Below are 18,513 nucleotides of genomic sequence, written 5' to 3'. Positions count from 1 at the left end.
TATATATATATATATATACCCACAATGGAGTATTACATGGCAATGAGAAAGAATGAAATATGGCCATTTGTAGGAAAGTGGAATGACCTTGAGGGTGTCATGCTAAGCGAAATAAGTCAGTCAGAGAAGGACAGATACCATATGTTTGCACTCATAGGTCTAACAGGAGAACAGGAGAAACCTAATGGAGGACAAGGGGGAGGGGAAGAGGGAAAGAGAGTTGGGGAAAGAGAGGGACCTGAGAGACTATTGAATACTGAAAACTAACCGGAGGGTTGAAGGGAGAGGGGGAGGGGGAAGGGAGGTGCTGGTGATGGAGGAGGGCATTTGTGGGGTGTTATATGGAAACCAATTTGACAATAAACTATATAAAAATAATAAAATATTTAAAAAATAAATAAATAAAATTTCAAAAATAAATTTCAGTTGAATAAAAAAGAAAGAAAAAAATAAGGGTCTCGAACTTGGATTTTTATTTACAAACTGGTACTCACCCCAACCAACCCCACCAACCATTCCTCTCAGACCATCTAAAGAGAAGCAGAGGATCTTGGGAGTATAAAGCAATTTCTTGGTTCTCCCCTAAGTTTATATAGCCTCTTGCCAGCTGGGGGTCAACAACACTGAGTCAGGGTTCAGGGTGGAGTGCAGTACTGGCCACCATGGGGGTACGAAAGAAAAGAGGTGTAATAATGATTGGAACTTATTATTATAGAACTATGTTATTATATAAATATATATAACTAGTTATATATTGTAAATGATATTTTTATTGTTGTAGAATTACTAATAGCTAACTTTCTTTTTAAAACATTTTAAATGTTTATTTATTATTTTTTAAAATGTTTATTTATTTTGAGTGACAGAGTGTGAGTGGGGGAGGGGCAGAGAGAGAGAGAGAGAGAGAGAGAGAGAGGGAGACACAGAATCTGAAGCAGGCTCCAGGCTCTGAGCTAGCTGTCAGCACAGAGCCCAACGCAGGGCTAGAACTCAGACTGTGAGATCATGACCTGAGCCGAAGTCAGACACTTGACTCACTGAGCCACCCAGGCACTCCTAATGGTTATTTATTTTTGAGAGAGAGAGAGAGAGCAAAAGAGAGAGAGAGAGAGTGTGCATGAGGGGGGGAGGGGCAGAGAGAGAGGGAGACACAGAATCTGAAGACAGGCTCCAGGCTCTGAGCTGTCAGCACAGATCCCAACTTGGGACTCCAACTCAGAATGTGAGATCATGACTTGTCAGCACAGAGCCCCTGGGAACTTTTAGAATCCACCGGAGACTGCATTCTCTCTTGCCCTTGGCCAGGACTGTAAAGTCTAGGGAGACATAAGGGAGGCCTGATGGAAACAAACTTGGTGGGTTAGACGGAGTGGAGGTGGTCCCAGTGGTGGCTGCAGGCACACTTTCCCCTCAGCTGTCCCTGGAAGGGAGGGGCCCTGCAGAGCCCCTGAGGTGACCTTCGACAGCCTGCACGCTCCTTGCATGCTAGGGCTGCTGTGGACTTTGCAGTCCAAGAAGGCACCTTCCTAATTCTCCAGCTGGGAGACACCAAAGTTGGGAGGAACGTGCTTCTTCCCACTGAGCTCAGAGAGAAGAAGTGCCAACCTCAACGTCCTGCAATGGCTCAGTGGGGATTAGAGCCTGGCTCTGAAGGCTCCCAGCCCTGAGACCTGCCTAAACCTGCTCAGCAGGTGGGTAGCAGGAATCTGGAGGCCTGGGGGTGGGGAGGGGGCGGGGCTTTTGGGGCCTTGTCTTTAAGCAGCAGGAAGCAGGGGCCGTTGCTGGCTGGGAAGGATACAGAGGAGGATGGGCTCTGGGCAGCCCCATCCTGATGAGCCTTGTGTGCACCCCACGTGGTGGGCTCTGAGTCAGGATGGCTGCAGCAAGGCAGGCGCTGGGGACTGGTAGGTGGAAGGAGGTATGGGGGCGACACAGTGGCTGTGGCAGGTGGCAGGAGGGCTTTCAGCTCTTCGGTGCTGGAAAGAACAGGTGCAGGTGCAGCCTGGCCTGGAGAGAGGTGCCGGGGAGGTGGCACTGGGAAGCCCCTGGAGGGCTCTTGTCCTGGGGCAGAGTACCCCCTGCCACAGCCCTACACCAGCATAGCTCAGAGACCTCCCCTCCTGACACCCTGTCTGCCCTGTCCCCTCCCTCCCCCTACCATCTGCCAGCTGTTTCCCTCTGCTCTGCAGCTCAGCCTCTTCCTCCTCACGACTTCTCCCCACTGCTTTCTTCAAAGCCCCTACCCCAGATCTCCTTTCCCTCCTCCCTCCTTCACCTCATCCACCCCACCAGCCTCCCTGAAGGGGCCACCCCTCCCAGCCCTGACCACATGGCCCCTCTCCTTAGACTCTTTTGGGGGACTTGCAGTACACATTAGCACAGAATGAACATTCATCACCATCTGGCTCTGGGAGGTCCCCGGTGTCTTTCAGTAAAATATTTACAATGCTGAAGACCCCATGATTCTTTATGAGCTCACACAACTCTGGCCCCTGACCTGGAGTTACCTCTCAATTCCTAATTATTTCTTGGGGAGGGAAGAGGCATTTTGTATGAAAGACTGAGGTTGTGAGGGCCAAATCACTGACAGTGATGGTTTTTATAGCAGTGCCTCCGGGGTCCTGGCTGCTGTGGTGTGTTGCAGGCACATGTGTGTATGTGCTCATGTGTGTGTGTGTGTGTGTGTGTGTGTGTGTGTGTGTGTGTAGCAAGTGGGAAGAGGGCCCCCTGGACCCATGTGCATGGTGGTCAGGATCCTTAACGACAGGCTCAGGTCACCCACCCTTGCCACCCATAGCTGTCAGCCCCAGATCTTTGGGGGATACATTCCAGTGCTCCAATGTCCTATGTCTGGTGCCACCTCTATGGGCATATGTGTTAGTGCCTCTACCCTAGTCTCCGATGGGTTCAGGTGGGTCTGTGGTGGTTGTGAGAGGGAATATGCACAGGGTCAGTGTGAGTTGGTGCAAACAACATGAGATTTGGGGCTGGTTAGAGAAACCGAAGCGAGAAAGCCTCAGTGCAAACCTCACGGGAGGCTGAGGTGGGAAGCAAGGTTCCTGATACCCGTGTCTCTGACATCCTTTTTTTCCCTTCAGTCTGCGCTCAAAAGTCAGACCAGAGGCTCTCCAGACGACATGAGGGGCTCACTCTCTGCGTCCCCTCTCTTGGACTTGGCACTTTGGCCAAGACTTTGCTCCAGCAGTAGATTGAGGGGAGGTGATCACTGCCCTTAGGGTTAATCCCAGCCTGACCTGGACAGGAACTAGGCGAACGATTGCCTGGCTTCTAAGGAGCCCAGTGCTCTGCAAACACACGCACACAGCCACCCTCATCCTGCACCCACAGAGGGGGAGAAAACTGGCAAGGGAGTGGGGTCCTGAAGGGCTGAGTAATGCCCTGGGGATGCCCAGAGGTCCAGGAGCAGGTGGCGTAAGAACCTCTCTAGTGCCCTGGGGAAGTATCGACCACCACCCCTGCACCTGAGCATGGTGCAGCCCAGTGAAATCCTGCCTGCTTCAAATCTCAGGACATTCTTCAAAAACTTACTGAGAGTGTATGGAAGGCCACATTTGCCACAAGTCACTAGACTATAAGGCAGAAAGTGCCCAGTCGCATCACAACGTCACATAAAATTCTTTTGGGGGTTGAGAAAGGCCTACTGCAAGCATGAGGGCTATAGGGAGGAAACCGAGAGGCTTCCTGGAGGAGGAATCATGATATGGGGGAATGCGATGGAGGACAGATGTCATTCTGGGTTAGGAAGCACACACAAGCAAAGGCATGAGTGATGAATAACTTCAGGGACCTGCTTTGAGTACCTGCCAGGGCCTGGGTCTTGGATCATGGAAAGAACACAGGGTCAGGCAGGCCAGGGAAGGAACTATGGCCCTGTCACTAGCAATGATCTGGGCCACATTCCTTACCCACTCTGAGCCTCAATTTCCTCATCTGTAAAATGGGAGGGACATACCTACTTTGCAAAGCTGCCGTGAAGAAAGGACTCATGTGTAAATAATCCTGGCACACCCCGGTGTTTCATAAAGTGTTGTTTTTTTCATCCCCATCCATGAGCCCAAGACTGTCAAAAGTTGGAGCCACATAGCACCTGGCAGGAGGGATCCCAGAGCTGGGAAAGGAGGCTTTGCAAATCTGGAGTTGGACTGATTAGAATCTGCTTCTTCCCATGAGTCAGGCAGGTGAGAGGGAGCATTTGGGACTTCACTGTAGCTCTATCATTGCCATGGCTCTAGCCAGTCAGTCTCACGTTGCTGCCTGGTCAGCCATGTGGAAAAGGCTCAAATGTTGTCGTTTGCTCTGCTATTAGTGACTGACTGGGGAAGGCTTTAAACATCCTTGTACTGGGGATATTCATCGCCAGCTTTCTTTTAGCCTGGAGGATGCAAATTGCCTCGTCCGAGATGAAGAAAGGACACTGCCCTGGTCCCCAGAAACCAGGAGATGGGGGCGAGAGAAGAGGAATGAGCCAGCTCAGAGGCCCCTAGCTGGTATCAGAACAATGCCAGGCAGAGCGGGAAGGGGCCAGGTCAGGATGACTCAGGTCACATCTGGAAGCTCACGTCTTGATTTCTGCTGTTTTCCTGCTGCTCAGCACAGGACCAGCTACGGATACAGGAGAATGAGCTCTGGGAAGTTTCCAGAATGCCTTGTCATGACCTACTCAGGGGAGAGGACTGGGGGTGACAGGGTTAGGTCTGAGCCCACTGACTAATAAAACTGATTGTGGTAGAGAGTGGAATGGTACTTGTAACGGTGCCGGCCACAAGCAGGGTCAGGTCCCGGCATCTCCAAGGCTGGGCGTAGGGATGCAGAGTGGGAACTGACATATTTTCTATGACAAGGAGCTTAGAGTCTGGAGGAGACAAACATGTGCACAAGGGACTGGAATAACCGACGCTACACAGTCAGTGCCAAGAGTGAGGTGCAAAGTAAGTCCCAAGGAAGGAAAGTGTTTCCTTCTGAAGGAAGGAATCACAGAAAGGTTGGTTTCCGAAGTGATCTTAAAGAGTAAATGAGAGGAGAATGTTTCCTGGGATGGGAAACAGCATGAATAGAGCACGGAGGTCAGAACGGGCTCAGGGTTGGGGTGCCCGGGTGGCTCAGTCAGTTAAGCATCTAACTCTTGGTTTGGCTCAGGTCATGACCTCATGGTTCATGAGTTCAAGCCCTGCGTTGGGCTCTGTGCTAGCAGCCTGAAGCCTGCTTGGGATTCTCTCTCTTTCGCTCTCTCTCTGTCTCTCTCTCTGCCCCTCCCCCACTCATGCTCACTCTCTCTCTCAAAATAAATAAACTTAAAAAAAGAAAAGAACGTGCTCAGGGAATAAGAGCCGAGGCTGCACGGTTTCATCTTGATCTCTGGCTCTGCCATTGCAGCAGTGTGTCCCTGGGCATGTTCCTCAGGCCTCCGAACCTGAGTTTCCCATCAGAATAGTAAGCAGTGCTCACTGCATTGTTCATGAGAATTAATTAATTACACCTTTTGTGTAAACGGCCCAGAGCTCTGCACACCTTCCACAACAGAGCCCTGTCACTACGAACCTGCAGGATGGGTGCATGGTGTGTGGGCGTGCACTGTGTTCAATAGGACGCATGGCTAGGGAATCATGGTAGGTCTGACTGTGTAGGCCCTCGAATGCATGCTAAGAAGTTTGCACTTAATGAGAAATCATCAAAGGGTTCTGACTCACATGTCCAGATCTGAGTTTTAGGAAGATCACAGCGGTGACAGTGAGGAGGGTAGCTGAAGGAGGGTAGTCTGAATATGGGAAGCCTGATCAGGAAGATTTTGCTGTCATTGGGGCTCAGGCTAAAGCGGCATCCATGGAAAGAAGAAAGTGGATTTAGGAGTCACTTGGATGACATGGGATGAGAGAGACAGAGGCATAAAGGTGCCCATCTCCCTGGTCTGTAGACGGTGGGGTGGGGATAGGTGACTTGTGGAACCATTTCTGTGCCAGGAGGGGAAGCGTGTTTGGGGGGCAGTGAGTTCGACTGTAAATATGCTGATGGAGAGGAGCCCTGAATCATCAGGAGAAGGTGTCTTGCATATAACTGGGTCCGTGGGTCTGGAGGAAGCTGGTGTGAATAACTCACGCTTACTAACCACTCACATGCCTCAGGAAGTAGAGGCTCCGTTCTACAATGGATCCTCTCCTTTGGTGTTGACCGGGGAGTTCATGTCCAACTATGAAAGTTAAGAATGTTGATGTGACTGTCTATGAGGGACATGGTTACTCCAGGTTAGGTGTATCGGGCGCAGCTGGCGTGGGTGGTACAGTTAGCTCTTGTCAAGGTTTGCACAGGCTTAGAGCCCTGTTGGGATGGCAAGAGGTCATCTAACCCCAACTTCTTCCTTTAGATTGGGCCTGGAAATATGAACAGAGAAGCCAGAAGAACAAGGCAGGGGTGGAAGGGTGAGGGGCGTCTCTCCATTGTGTCTTCTAGACTTCTCTGCTGGGAGAGAGACTTGAAAACACTTTCACTCTCCACATTATCATTTGCAGCCACTGGTAGCTTGATTCTGATACGCAGGTGAGGAGAAGCCTACCACCATCACACACATTCCAGAAACTGCCTGGATTTTTGTTTGGGCATACACGGGAGAGCCAGACTGCTCTTCCCCGGGCTGGATGTGGGGCAGAAATTCAGAGGGCACGTATTCCTGCCCCTGCTCCTGGTCTGAGCCTGTGAACCTCCTCTCACACACCTCTCTTCAGGATGCACAATCCGCCAAGGTTGTCCTGGACAGCATGGGTCTTTAATGAAGAGCAATGGGGCTGGCTGAGACAGGGTGACTCCAAAGTCACTATAAATCCTTCGCCTACTGATTATCAGCCCGTGGCCCGGGCCAGAGCCTGCGCTGTCCTCATTAGTGGCCGGGAGAGATAATCCTCCATCCATTCAGCCAAGTTCTGGATGCCAAGAAGACACTGATAAGTGCTGCTGGAAATACTGGTGCATCGGAACCTGTGAAGGAGCCCATCCATCCCTGCCTGCAGTCAGACCAGAGTCTGACCTAGATGGGAAGGGCAGAGTGGGCTTTAGTGGTGACGGTGGGGGAGGGCATACGCTGTAGACGGGAGACACTCAGGCAGCCTATGAAAGCCAGAAGCCTGGCTGCCATCTCAGGCCTGCTGTAGGCTGACCATGGGGCCCAGGCCCCGCCCCTTTCTTTCTCTGAGCCTCAGGCACCTATATGTCGGGAGTATGTGCTCTCTACACCATTGTTAGAGGAGGGTAGGGAGCAGCACGGGAGAAAGAAGGTGGTGCCGAAGAGCAGGATAGAGCTAAGTCGTTAACTGGAAAGCAAGTGTAGGCATTGGCTGTGGGCACACTGAACTTGTGCAGTTACCCTCTTACGGTATATCCATGTGGGAACTCCTGGGAGGCAGGGCTGTGGACTGACTCACCCCATGGTGTCCAGCCTCTTTGTTCCCTTTTATTTTATTTTTTAATTTTTAAAAATGTGTAGAAAACATTTATTTTTGAGAGAGAGCCAGAGTGTGAGTAAGGAGGAGCAGAGAAAGAGAGACACGTACACAGAATCCAAAGCAAGCTCTAGGCTCTGAGCTGTCAGCACAGAGCCTGACATGGGATCATGACTTGAGCCAAAGTTGGATGCTTACCTGACTGAACTACTCAGGCACCCTATATTTTTAAAATATTTTAAAAGTTTATTCATTATGGAGAGACAGAGAGTGAGCAGGGGAGGGTCAGAGAGGGAGGAAGAGAGAGATAGTTACAAGCAGACTCTGTGCTTTCAGTGCACAGCCCAATGTGGGGATTGAACTCATGAACTGTGAGGTTATGCCCTGAGCTGAAATTAAGAGTCAACACTTAACCAACTGAGCCACCCAGGTGCTCCTCTCTGTTCTCTTTTATATGAGATACTGTAAAGACACTGGAAGCTGTCCTCTGTGTGAGCACCGAGGCTCAGAAGGTACCAATCTGGTGCTGCCTGTGCTATCTCTTAACTGTGTGCCTTTCCCTTCTCTAAGACTTCCCATGTGTAAAATGCAAGGTCTAGGCTCAATCTGTTAGGTCCCTCCCTTTCAGTTGGAGGGAAGGCTCTTTGTTCTGGTTTATCCAAAGTCTTATTTTTGGGTGGGGAGGACCCAATGCTGAAGAAGAATAAAACCAAGGCACAAGGAAGCAAAATCAAATCTCCTAAGGACATTTGGAAGATCCATGTCTTTAAACCTCATTGGTTTTTCTTATTTTATTTTTAAACAAACATCTTAAAATAATCATTTTATCCTGGTGTAGACCTTGCCAGTGGGAAATTATTCTAAAAGTCTCCTATACATAAGAATTGCCTGGAGAATTTGCTGATAATATAGTTTCCTGGGTTCTAAGCCAGAAATTCAGGGATAGCAGAACTGATCCGTCTGCATTTTCACCCCTTCCTGGGTAATCCTGCAAGTGAGCTTTGGTGAACATTTGAATTGCAACATTGAATGCAAACAGCACAGGTTCAGGGGAACTGGGTTCTTTCTGGTTTCGGCCATCATAGTGCTGCTCTGGTCTGGCTGCTGTTTCTCTCTGGGAGCTCCATGGTTTCCTTCCATGGCTCAGTGAGGCCATTGGATAAGGTCAGTGCTTTCCACACTTTCTTTTTTTTTCCCCCTCAGTGTATGGAAACCTTTGCCAGTGGGATCTCATATGGAATGCCAGTGTGTGAGGTGGGTGAAGGCAGGCTGGGTGAAGCTGGGGGGGCTGAGTCCAGCCCTTTGGTCCCCCTGCAGTAGACCCCAATGTCCCTCTGTGAAATGCTCAAGGAATCAGAAGGTCCTGTGCAGTTTAGATGGTCTCCAGGTGTCACATGTAGTGCAACATGGCTCCTTCCCACCGACAGAAAAGCCAAGGTGCACTGTGTGCATAATGCAATCTGGTCTTGAACCATGAGCTACTTTTTACATTTTTTAAAGTAGGCTTCACACCCAGAGCGGAGTCCAACGTGAGGCCTGAACTCAGGAACCTGAGATCAAGAGTCGGATGCTTAACCAACTAAGGATGAGCTACTTTTATGCCACTCGCTAAATCTGCATTGGCAACCACAATGTGGACCTGGTGTTTATAAGAAATCTTCTCATGGCTTCCGGTGTTGTGCCCAACAGGGAGTAGATCACAGTGTCCGGAATTTCTCCCGTCTTGGAGCCCAAATACAATCAGCTCTTAATTACCTTTGTTAATGGAGAGGAGCAAGGGTGTGAATAATCGAAAAATGATGGACATTCCAACATAATGAATAATACTCAGTAACATTCATTTTCAACTTTGGAATGCATTTTGGTATTCACATTTGAATATGGATGTGTTTGATGTTCTGGGAATTTTTAATACTCAACAAAATAAAACAAAACTCAATGATGAAGCTCCCTCCCACCGCCTGCTCAGCTGGGTGCAGAACATCACCTCTGGTTCTGGCTCACAGTGAGAGTCAGGCCACACTGCACCCTCCTCGGCTCACTGTGTTTATGGCTCAACACCTTCCCTAGAAGGGGATGGAGATATTAGCTGATTTCGCCTTTAAAGGACTTTCATTCCCTTTGGGACTCATGCAAATAAGAGCAAAATAAGAAGCTGTGAAATGTTAACAGAGGACTTCATTAAGCAATCTTGGTGATAGAATTTGCCAGGAATGGGGACAATTTGCCAACAGATAATTGAGAGCTGACTATATATGTGTCCTAATTAAAAAAGTGATTCTTGTTCTCACTGCTCTGGGATTCTGGATGTTGTCTTCTGGTTGGGTTGGGATCTTAACCACAGCTGACTCTTGTGTACACTTTACACTTCACAAAGAACTTCACATGTGTTATTTTACTTAATCCACCCTCATGAAATCCTGTGGAGAAGGTTCTAATGTCTATCCATCCATCCTGATGGACAAACGTGAATGCCAAGGCTCACAGCAACGGTTGGCCCAATGTTCCGCAGCTAGTGTAAGCCTCCCAACCTAGCCCATGTACACCTCACTCAGTCTCTTCGGTCACCACCTAACTGTGACTCTGGCAAGGGCTTGGATCATTTGTTTCAACCCTGAAAATGCATCAGTAAACAAAACACAAAACAACATATATTTGTAATTATTGCACCAGTCTTTGATTGTTTCAATGGCAATGTTGGTAAAGGAGAGATTTTGTGCTGGATCACCTTGAGGGGAAGGAGAAAGTCTGTGTGTGCTGCTCAGGCTGAGGCTGGGCTGAGGGCTTTGCTCAGTGCCTGTGAGGCTTGCACTGGGTCACTGAGCCCATCTCAGAAGATGAACTGGTGGCCAGAAGGATAGAACTGCTCCTTGTAGGAGCTCCTGGGAAGCAGAGGTAACCCCAGCTCCAGCCTAGCCATCAATAGTCCTGAGAGAAAGAATCTCTTCTATTTTATGGATTAAGAAACAGAGGCTCAGAGAGGCTAAGTTACCTGTCCAAGGTCACAGCATGTGCCTGAGCTGGCCAACTCCAGTTCTGGGTCTTTGTTTAGTCGATAGTTCCTGGTAAGCACAGAGAGCGCTCGAGCTGTGTAGTTTCCTCTTCAGAAAGCAGAGACTGACTATACTATGTCCTCCAGCTGCCCCCAGCTGTGCTCCAAAAACAGATAGGAACCTGACAGGACATCTGCTTCTTGCCTCGGGCACAGGCTCTGCCCCACCTGCAGACCACAATCAACCAGCAAAACCTCTGATTCTCCCAGGAGCCCCTGGGGCTGAGATCGGGTCCATGAACAATAAAATAGGGCAAGAGTAGTCCGCAGCTAGGCAGAGACACGGGCATTTTTTATCCTACCCTGCTGCATCCCCATTCAGAAGCTTTTTGAAGAGACCCACCCCTTACAATAGCTTTCTTGCTCTGTCCTAGGCTGGGTGAATAATGACTTCCATTGCCTGCACGGCTGGGGGTTCTGGCCTTTCTGACACGGAAGTTCTGAGCCTCTTATCTGTTGTGAGACCGCCCAAGGAGGACCAACTGGTGCCTGGAGAGGCCCTTCTGCTGGGGCATGGGATCAGGGGCAGCGAATGGTAGCTTTTCCCAGGCCCCATTCCCGCTTTCCCCCAGGACACCCCTATTTTCCAGCCAGGACTACCACTGGCTGTGCTGGCAGCTCCTCCAAAAGGACAGTTACTCCCGGCTTCGCTAGAGGGAATGGAGGAACTCTCAGGCCTCCTCCTCTAAACACAACAATATTTGGTAACACTTGGCGTCTTGGGGAGAGAATTCATGTCCGTAATTAGTTACTGTATATCACCGTTAGTACTCGGCTCAGGATTTACTGGGCAAATACCATTTAACTACACAATAACTACAGGTCCTTGCTGCTTATTGGGTAATTTACTAAGACTGGGGGAATGGGGCAGGAGGGACTCTGAATAGGAGGCATTGTAACCCCTTGAATCAAACTTTATGAGTTTGAGTTTGGCAGGGAGGTGGCTGCGGGTAGCCAGCTCTCTCATTGCTTTGTTTTGCAGAGTTGGCTGGCAGACTGTTTCCTTCCCTTTATTTATTGCAGGAGAGGTCTGAGACTGGGGTCTGAGGCTGCCCAGGGCTACAGAGGGCCTCTTGGTAGAGACGGTCTTTGGCTGAGCACAAAGGAACCCAGCAGGAACCTAGGCTCAGTGTCCTGGGGGGGCTCCATCCATCCTTCCATTTACCCCCTCATGGAGCCTCTTTTTGTACCTTGGGCCAGTGGGTGGGGAGTACATACGGGGAACTGTCCTTGGCTGGCAGTATCAAGATAATCCTAAACCCTCTCTTCTCTCTCAAGTGCCATGTTGGTTGGGAAGCAGCCATAACCGGACACTTGGCTGAAATTCCCAGGCTTAATCTGCTTGAGCAAAGTCTGTCTTTGTTTGGCCACGCACTGTCTAAGCTCCCCTAACCTATTTAGACCACAGAGAGGGGAAGAGACACAATAATGAAAAACTCAACGTGCAACATTGCCTTACGCAATCTAATAAATTACTCGGTACCCGGCTGCCAGCTCAGACTAAGCCCAATATTGCCTGCAGTAATTATTTGGATCAAATGCAGTTTATCTGCTTCATATTTGTGCTTCTGTGCTCAGTGGTAACTTATAAATGTCATTGTGGTGTTTATTTGTTATAATGAAACTTAATGGCATTGGAAGCCAGGAGCGGAGCGGGTGGGGCGGCAGGTTTAAAACAATCTCTTCATCTCTGGAGAAAGAATGAGCCAAGATAACATGAAACTGCCCTGTAGGGAGGAGATTTGCGGAGATGGTTGTGTCCTCATGCTATGTGGTGGGCAGAGAGGGCCAGGGAAGACTTGGCTAGGTTTAATCCTGCCACTGCCCCATCTGAGGTCTTTCCTCCATCTTCTAAGGGTGTTTCATGTGTGGGGAGGTGTTCAATCTTCATTACACCCAATGGGTTGCCCAGATAAGCCATCCAGGCTACCCAGGGGCTTGAGAGGCCAACGTCCTGTTAGATGGGATTGGAAATGAAAACCCTGGAGGACAGACCATGGGACAGAGGCTGGGAGAAGAAAACGAAGGGTATCTTGGGAAGCCAAAAGAGGGGACAGCGAGGCTCTCCCCTTTGGGTGAGGAGGCAGCGCTGGCGATGGGAAGCACAAAGCACGAACAGAACAGGGAGGAGCTGGCCGGAGGTGGAGGCAGCGTGCCCCACTGGCTCTGCTGAAGCAGCAGGGACAAGGGCAGGCCATTTAATGTGGAATAAAGGGCTTTGGCTTCATACAGTCCTGGACTCTGCCATTGACTAGCTATCTGGCTTTGGGCAAGCTATTTATCTTTCCAGAGTTTCATTTCCTTAAGTGGAAAATGGGAGTAATAATAGATACCTCTCAGATAGCTGTGATGATAAGTGAGGTGATGTGTATAAAATGATAAATATGGGGCACAGGAGATGATAAATACGTGGCTGTGGCAGTGACTGGCGCATAGTAGGTGTTCAATAAATGTCTGTTGCGTGGATAAATGAATAATAACACTTCCCACCTGTGTGCATTATAAAACCCTCTTCCAAACAGCTGGGCTTGGATTGAGACCTCAGCGCCATGCAAGGCTGATCTTGTCATCCCCATTTTATAGCGTGAACACGGAGGACAAGAGTGGCTATGGTAACTTGCCCAAGGCTACTCAGCTGGTAGATGTGTGAGCATTGGCTCCTCTGTGTCCCCGAGCAGGATTATCTCCACCAGTCACAGGGGACAGCTCCCCATTTATGCTGGGAGACTGAGATCTTTCCTCCTGACCGGCTGCCCTACTCCCTAGAGCCCAGTCAGAGAGCCTGTGCTGACCTCCCCAGCTGAACCTGGTTGCAGAGGTAAGTTGGGGCCTTTCTGTCCATTTTATCTTAATACTACATTCAGTGTTTACTCATGAAATATTCATTTTCTCCCCTCAGCGACATGCTCATACAAGGCTCCTAACATCATACATATGGATGAAAATTATTAGTCATTGTTATTTCTCCCACTAGCTGGCCCCCTCCTCCTGTACAGTCCCTGTTTTGATCTCAGCAAAGTGGGACTGAATGGAGGGTTTTAGCCTGGAACACGAATAGTAATGCCTTGCGTTTTGTGGTGCTATATGCTTTCTCAAAAAACCTGTATGAGCATCATGCATCTTTTATCTTTGCAACATTTGCATATGCTGGCATCACGTTTATACCCATTTTGCAGATGAGAAAGCATAGGTCAAAGGAGATCAAGGTCAAGGTCACGTACCTTGTCAGGAACCAAATTTATTTTTAAAGACATTTATTTATTTATTTGTTTGACTTAAAATGTTCTCTGGGAGCCTGCATGTGTTTGTTGCATGTAAAGAAACAGCAGCACCATCTTATTTGTATTGTAATTTACAATGTGCTATTTTTCTGGTCCTCACAAGGCGGGCTTGAGGTTTACCTATTTGACAAAACTCACACAATCTGGTGGCAGACCTGGGCCTTATATTACCATTTCCCAAAATGGATTCCAAGGAACATTAGTCCTAAATCATGCTCTAAGGAAAACTGTTTTGCAGTCAAACAAGTTTGGGAAACTCTGTGAACCATATACCCCTTCCAGTGGCTTCCCCTGCCTTTTGGCATATTAAAATCTCCGATGTGTTCTGTAGGATGGACCTGGTTAGTGAGGGCTGGCCCAGCTTGTTCCCACCGGATTTATCCATGGAGCCTGGTTTTCATGGAAAACCTATCACCATGCTACAGAAATGCATTTCCAGGAAAATGTGCCTGTCTGGTCCCTCTTTCTCTTTCTGAAGCAATGGGCTTTAGAGCAGGGCTGGGAGAGGAGAGGCTAAGGACAGGGTGGAAAGCATGCTTGTGGGCCACCAGATCTGAGATGCTCTCTCCCCACACTTCCTCTCCTCCTTCTTGTACCCCCAAGGCAGTGAATTCTAGATAATTCACTCAGTATTAGGTGTAGTCATTCCACTCTATATCTGGGGCAGAATCAGAGGGGCCTTCCTGATGGTTGGTGCGGGAGCGGGGGGTGGGCGGGGATGGGGAGAGGGTCCAAAGGCAGTGTAATGTGGGGAGATACGGACGACAGTCGTCAGTGGCCATAGGGGAGAAGTCTACAGGAATTCATGACAGGAGCTCAGTCATGATGATGGTCTCATCCCACCCGCATCTCCCAAATACACAAAGCTCCCGGAGCAGAGCAGAGATGAGAAGACCAGGGTCTGAATCTTAGTGTCACCAGGTAAGAGCTGGATGCCTTAGGTAGATGACCTAATCTTTCTGAGCCTCTGCTTAGCCTCCAAATGGAGAAAACATACCTACCTTGTGATGTGATGGGATTACATGCTGTAAGTGTGAAAGGGCCTCCCTGTGTCTTTGCAGATTAGCCCCCCTACCCTTCTCCTGACTTCTCAGGATCCCCTAGTATTACTCAAGTCAGAACAAATGGCTTGCCTCACCTCTCTGCTCCAAGTACATATCACCTATACACTTCCGTAGCTCTCCCATCACCCTGCCTTCTGCTATTTTATTATATGCCTGTCTCCCCACTGGACTCAAAATTCTCTGAGAGCTGTAGCCAGCTCTGTCAGTGTGCCCCCCACCCCACCCTCCCTGTATTGCTGAGGCTTGACCACTTTAGTGCCCGGAAGGCTAACTGCTGATCTGCAGTATCTGCAACTTGAGGTCTCTCTTAAGCCAAAGGCTACTCAGCCTTACAAAGGTCAGGCCAGAAGTGCCAGGGAATTTATAACCTCACCCCAGCAGGTCACAACCAGTTACTGACAGGAGCTGGCAGATCCATTCCCTACTCCTTGGGTGGTCCAAACTTGAGGTGTGAATGCCACCTCACTTCTCAGACATTCCCATTTCGGGTGGGAGTTTGATGAGACCGCCTGAGCTGGATGCCCTCCCTTTCCCGTGTTGATTCCCTGCCATCCTTCCGGCACTCTTTGGACCTCCCAGATGGACCATTGCATGCAGAACCTTGCTTTGGGCCTCTTGCTGGCTGAACCCAAGCTAAGATAAGGCATCCTCTCTGTGTCATTCATCTCCATGTCTCCTGGGAAGCACAGCACCTGGCACACCATAGGTGCCTGATAAATCTTTTCTGAATCAGACAGAAACAAGCCATAAGAATAGACGCAGGAGGAATGTAGTCCAGTGGGCAGGCCAGGGGGCGGGGCCCGAGGAGCCCATTGCAGAATGGCTCCTCCCTTCCTCTCTTCCTGAAGGTCAGACTCTCTCTCCTGCTCCGGCTGACTCCGGTCAAAGCTCTGGGTGCAGAGGACCCCAGCATCCAGCCACCAACCTTCGTCAGTGAGAGGGGGACAGCTTGCTATAGTGTTTGAGATTTCTTTCATGAATAATGGTTGAGAAGTGCTGTTCTTTAGTATGAAGAATAGTGGTTATTCCTGGCACATTTGACTTGGAGGTGGGGAGTATTACATTGCTCTATTTATCCCACACTCTGTATGCAGTTACTGAAACTGTCACCGTGTCCTATATTCCATAGGCCATTATGTGTATTTCAAACCATTATATAAATGGACTTGATTTGGTACTTCTGAATGTCATTAAACTCCTCCTATACCAGTAACAACACAGTTTCCATAGAAACTAATACATTTGAGAAGGAAAGGCATAGGGAAGAAAGCAGATGGAACGGGGAGGGGGTGTGGAAACGCGTCCGTCCGATTATTATTTCCAGAACGCAGGGCCCAGTGATGTGACATGGCCACTCCACGGAGATGGGGCAAGCTCCTTCAGGTTTTTATTGACTCTCCTTTGATAAAAGCCGTGGATAATTCATCTCAGCCTGAACCTGCTCATTCCAGCACATAGCTCTAAAAACTTTATGGCACCGCAGGCCATTAAGCACACTCATTTATTCCGACTCTTTCACCCTGGGGAGAGGGGTGGAGGGAGGTTCTCAGCATTCAGGGATGAAGCTTTCAAAGCTTGTTGAGGATGGAGGGAGGGGAGACAGAGAGAAGAAAGGAAGCCCCTTCAGGACACAGTGGGCATAAGGTGAAACCCCAGGGTTTTGCCAGTGGCTGTCCCTAAGTCACTTGGTCCCATGGTCATCAATGCAGTTGCATGATAAACTGTAGATGTTCGGGTTGAAGGGGCATTATGTTTAAAGCTCTTTTTGAGAGCCTGGCAGAGAAGCTGCCCATGGCCTTGGTAGAAAGCAAGTTTTCTGTGTTTGGAGGGATGCAAGCATAGGTTGTAATGGCCTCATAAAAAAAAAAAAAAGCATGAGGGCACTCCTGGGCTCTACTCACTTGGCCCAGAGTTTGACTGGATTCCCCTTACCTGCTCCTGGAGCTCCTGTACATAGCTGGTTACAGCAATTGTGCCATTGTATTTTAATTGCTGTGATATCCTTGGGAACAGAGACTGTGCTGTACACGTCAAGGGCCTACCTAGCACAGTGCGAGGCACCAGTACGTGGCTGGTGACTAAGTGAGTGCACAGCATTACAGTAGTCAAAAGTGTTTATGTGCGTTGGTCCTTGCAGGGATACTGACCATCAGAAGAGGGAATGACCTTTGATCCCTTCTGGCTGTGAGCACCTTTGATGATATGGTTCTAAGCCTGCTCTGACGATACCTAGGATTTGAATCTAGATTCTTCTGACTCCCGAGCTACAGTGCTTAGCCATCAAGCATACTAACCACAATGCTAAAAGGAAAAACAAAAACAAAAGAACCACAAAAGCAACTTGGTTTAAAATATATGCAGTCTCCTCCAAGTGGAAGGCAAAGTTTGGGAGCTGTGTCCAGCCTCTCTGAGGCTCCTATGGCAGGCACAGTGCTGGGCTCACAGGGGGCAATGGCTCTACTCTCGATGTGGCATGTCTACATCAAAGAACCGACTCCCTTTCTTTTTCTCTTTTCTTCTTGTCTCTTTCAAAACACAGCCTCAGCCCATGTTTTGTGGGCAGACCTCCCTGATTGATCCATTCAACTTTGTTACTCCCTGACTTCAAAGACAGCATGGCAAAGAGACAGGAGGACTGCACCTAAGGTCAGAAGCCCGGGTTCGAGTCTTAGCTCTATTGCTCTCAGGTTGAGATGCTTGGGGGAAGTCACATGACTTTCCTGAGTCTCAGTTTCCTCTTTCTCACATGCTCTGTGATGTTTCTTCTAGGGGTCCCTTGTTCTCAGATAACCCACTTCCAGCATCTTGGAAACCCCTGACCAGTCCAGAGAAGGTTAATTTCCTTGCTCTTCCTTCAATATCTACTATGTACAAACCTTATGCTAGGGTCCTGGGATGTAATGGAGACCCAACAGAGCTTATATATTAAGGGAAGGGTAGGAAAGACAAGCATTGGTTAAATAATGGCATTAAGAACTTATATGTACAGACTGAGCTAAGAAGGACCAGTATAGACAAAGGCCCTGTGGCAGATGGGGCATTCCTGTTTGAGGAGCTGAAAGAGGCTGATGTATCTAGGGTACAGTGTTAAGATGAGGACAAAGAGATAGAAAGAGACTGGTTCATGTACAGCCTTGTAAAACATGCCAAAGATCTTGATATTTTTCCTAAAAGCAATACAAAGCCATTGAAATATTTTCAAGAGGATTGTGACATTATCAGATTTGCATTTTGAAATATTTCTCTGGCTAAAGTGTGGAAAATGAATCGAGAGGGAAGGCGAGGGCATGATGGGCACAAGGAACCCATTAGGAGAGCACTTCTATAGTCCAGTGAGGAAGAGCAATGACGGGGAAAAGGGCAGTGGCCGTGACATGGACCAGGTGATTGGACTCAAGAGATATTTAGGAAGTGACATTTCTAGGTTTTGCTGAGAACCGGATGTGGATATGAGGGAAAATGAAGTTAATTTTTTAAAAATGTTTATATTTATTTATTATTTTAAAATGTTATTTATTTATTTATTTTTTTTGAGACAGAGAGAGATAGCACGAGCAGGGGAGAGTCAGAGATAGAGGGAGATACAGAATCTGAAGCAGGCTCCAGGCTCTGAGCTGTCAGCACAGAGCCTGATGCAAGGCTTGAACCCATGAACTGTGAGATCATGA

General features: G+C 48.7%; 1 protein-coding gene across 5 annotated transcripts in view; it reads right to left on the bottom strand.

Moving 5' to 3' along the window:
- Positions 1 to 18,513, bottom strand: part of KIRREL3 (kirre like nephrin family adhesion molecule 3) — a 548,409-nt gene that overhangs the window by 99,575 nt on the left and 430,321 nt on the right. The window lies entirely within an intron of this gene.

Source organism: Suricata suricatta, chromosome 11, assembly GCF_006229205.1.
Source record: "Suricata suricatta isolate VVHF042 chromosome 11, meerkat_22Aug2017_6uvM2_HiC, whole genome shotgun sequence".
Classification (NCBI taxonomy): domain Eukaryota; kingdom Metazoa; phylum Chordata; class Mammalia; order Carnivora; family Herpestidae; genus Suricata; species Suricata suricatta.
Note: the sequence above shows the minus strand (reverse complement) of the source record. Positions and strands in the feature narration are given on the sequence as shown.